Source organism: Schistocerca serialis, chromosome 2 (genome assembly GCF_023864345.2).
Source record: "Schistocerca serialis cubense isolate TAMUIC-IGC-003099 chromosome 2, iqSchSeri2.2, whole genome shotgun sequence".
Taxonomy (NCBI): Eukaryota; Metazoa; Arthropoda; class Insecta; order Orthoptera; family Acrididae; genus Schistocerca; species Schistocerca serialis.
The window spans coordinates 984,669,211-984,672,868 of record NC_064639.1 but is presented as its reverse complement, the minus strand read 5'-3'; the positions used below and the strand labels follow the sequence as shown (position 1 = coordinate 984,672,868).

The 3,658-nt window shown below is 47.8% G+C and overlaps 1 pseudogene; it reads left to right on the top strand.

Annotated features, from left to right (window-relative positions):
* Positions 1 to 249: 249 nt before the first annotated feature.
* LOC126459428 (5S ribosomal RNA) lies at positions 250 to 367 on the top strand (annotated as a pseudogene).
* The last annotated feature ends 3,291 nt before the right edge of the window (positions 368 to 3,658 follow it).

Here is a 3,658-nt window from a genome sequence, read left to right as displayed (position 1 = left end):
CGGCCGGCTGCAGACTGCTGTGATTCCTGCATTGTTGGAACGACGTACACACTCATTCGAGGAGGTCGACGGATCATAGACACCCCGCTGCTCACCTGGACAAATCTGTCGGTAATGCTGACCCATTCGTCCACCTGTTGGGGTACTTAAAGGTGTGTACCCGCTTAGTTCTTCTCACCTAAAAGAATATCAGCGAAGAGAACGGAGGATCATCTCTCCGAAATTGCTTTCCCTTTGTGAGACTGATGGGGCAACGGCCTTGCCGCAGTGGATACACCGGTTCCCGTGAGATCACCGAAGTTAAGCGCTGTCGGGCGTGGTCTGCACTTGGATGGGTGACCATCCGGGCCGCCATGCGCTGTTGCCATTTTTCGGGGTGCACTCAGCCTCGTGATGGCAATTGAGGAGCTACTCGACCGAATAGTAGCGGGTTCGGTCAAGAATACTATCGTAACGACCGGGAGAGCAGTGTGCTTACCCCACGCCCCTCCTATCCGCATCCTCCACTGAGGATGACATGGAGGTCGGATGGTCCCGGTAGGCCACTAGTGGCTTGACGACGGAGTCCTTTTTTTGTGTGGCTAATGGTGGCAATTTTTTGTCGAAGATTTTCACAGGCGATGAAACATGGGTTCATTGCTTCTAACGTAAAACAAAACTGCAGCCTGGATCTCGCATCTTTCATGTGTTTGGCCCAATGAAGGATGCATTTGCAGGAAGAGGTTATTGATGATGCAGCAAGACGTTGGCTCCGACGTCGACCAGCAGAGTGGTATCGTGGGGGCACACAGACCCTACCAGCGAGGTGGAATAAGGCCGTCGCATTGAACGGAGATTATTTTGTAAAATAAGGTTTCGTAACCAAAAGAGTGGGACATACTGTGGCGTATTGCACTCCTGAATGAAGCCAACCTGCTTTCAGAAAAAAATTGCTGCATTACTTATTTAACGCACATTATACTTACTCTGTAAAACCACTGCCAACTGCATAGCACAGGGAACTTAGAATCGTACTACGTGTTGCTTCGTTGGCTAGTAGTAGTGTATTCATTATGGGCGCCACACACTGGAACAGTATACTAAGATGGGATGCGCACGTGATAGAGTGGCTGAATTTCCTGGTTACCCTGTCAGCTGCTTTGCCTACGACTGAGCCTATGTGATTATTCCATTTCATATTGTTATAAATCGCTGTATCGAGGTATTTATATGAGTTGACTGATTTCATCTGTGATTCATTGACATAGCAATCGTTAAGATATTACTCTTCTGTGTTTTGTGGATTGTTTTACCTTTTTGTACATTTAAAGCAAGATGCTTGCCTTTAGCACTATTTAGATACTTTATGAAGATCTGCTTGGATATTTGAGCAGCTCTGTTCAGAGATTACATATAATAGTATCACGTGCAGTCTGAGGTCACTATTAATGTCATCTTCGAAAGAACTAATATACAATATGACTGGCAATGGGGTTAGTAAACTTCCCTATATCACGCGTGAAGGTACTTCTACATTTCTCGCTGACTTTACAGCAAATATAATGTGCTGAGTCCACACTACCAAAAATTTTTCAATCCAATCACAAATTTTTTTCGATACCCCATGCACTCGTACTTTTGTTAATTAGTTTCGGTATTGTACCGACGCCAAGCTTACTGCATCCACCCATTTTTTTATGCATAGCTTTCAGTATGTCATGTGAGATAACCGCTGCTGGGTTTCGCATGGCTGACGATTTCATAAATATGCTGACTGACATTACAAGATCATTCTGTTCGAAATACCTAATTATTTTTGACCTGCGAATATGATCTAAGATCTTTGCAACAGAGAGACTTCAGTAAGATTAGACGGTAGCATTGTGCATTTCTCCTGCTAACATTATTGTACACAGATGTAATCCACGCTCTCTTCGAATCATAGGCCTAGCTTCATGTTCAAGGGACCTTTGATGCATTAAATTTTGAAAGGGAGCTAACTCGGATGCAAATTTTGTGTGAAATCTGATAGGGCAACCCTTCCATCGGGTCCTACATCTTTTTATAATTTCTGCGATTTCAGGTGTCACTAATATCTACAGGGTGTGGACAGAAATATAAAGACACGACAAACATAACAGATTGTCGTACCTAATACGGTGTAGGAAACCAATTAGCAATCAATACAGCTCCCAGTCGTCCCAGAGTGGATAAATGCAGGTCCTGCATGGTTTTTAATGAAATCTTATACCATTCTTCATACAAAATAGTGACAGACTGACGAGCGGGGCATTCAGTTCTGCAATAATTTTGTCCTCTCATTTTTCATCACAGTCCTCTTCAATGACCGTTTGTCACGATCACTCAACAGACACTTTCACCCTCGTTGTGACTTAGCGGATGATATTTCTTCGGTTTCCTTGTGTGTGGTATAAAAGTTCGATGCAATGCTCAAGTAACACCAAACCATTTCGGCCACTTTTGTTACGAAAGTACCCTCTATACGGGAACCAACCATTTCCCCGCGTTCGACTTCACTTAGCTCCGACATAAATGTACTCACTACTACACAGAACACTGTTCTGCCGCGACTGACATTTGCAACATACACTCCTGGAAATTGAAATAAGAACACCGTGAATTCATTGTCCGCGGAAGGGGAAACTTTATTGACACATTCCTGGGGTCAGATACATCACATGATCACACTGACAGAACCACAGGCACATAGACACAGGCAACAGAGCATGCACAATGTCGGCACTAGTACAGTGTATATCCACCTTTCGCAGCAATGCAGGCTGCTATTCTCCCATGGAGATGATCGTAGAGATGCTGGATGTAGTCCTGTGGAACGGCTTGCCATGCCATTTCCACCTGGCGCCTCAGTTGGACCAGCGTTCGTGCTGGACGTGCAGACCGCGTGAGACGACGCTTCATCCAGTCCCAAACATGCTCAATGGGGGACAGATCCGGAGATCTTGCTGGCCTGGGTAGTTGACTTACACCTTCTAGAGCACGTTGGGTGGCACGGGATACATGCGGACGTGCATTGTCCTGTTGGAACAGCAAGTTCCCTTGCCGGTCTAGGAATGGTAGAACGATGGGTTCGATGACGGTTTGGATGTACCGTGCACTATTCAGTGTCCCCTCGACGATCACCAGTGGTGTACGGCCAGTGTAGGAGATCGCTCCCCACACCATGATGCCGGGTGTTGGCCCTGTGTGCCTCGGTCGTATGCAGTCCTGATTGTGGCGCTCACCTGCACGGCGCCAAACACGCATACGACCATCATTGGCACCAAGGCAGAAGCGACTCTCATCGCTGAAGACGACACGTCTCCATTCGTCCCTCCATTCACGCCTGTCGCGACACCACTGGAGGCGGGCTGCACGATGTTGGGGCGTGAGCGGAAGACGGCCTAACGGTGTGCGGGACCGTAGCCCAGCTTCATGGAGACAGTTGCGAATGGTCCCCGCCGATACCCCAGGAGCAACAGTGTCCCTAATTTGCTGGGAAGTGGCGGTGCGGTCCCCTACGGCACTGCGTAGGATCCTACGGTCTTGGCGTGCATCCGTGCGTCGCTGCGGTCCGGTCCCAGGTCGACGGGCACGTGCACCTTCCGCCGACCACTGGCGACAACATCGATGTACTGTGGAGACCTCACGCCCCACGTGT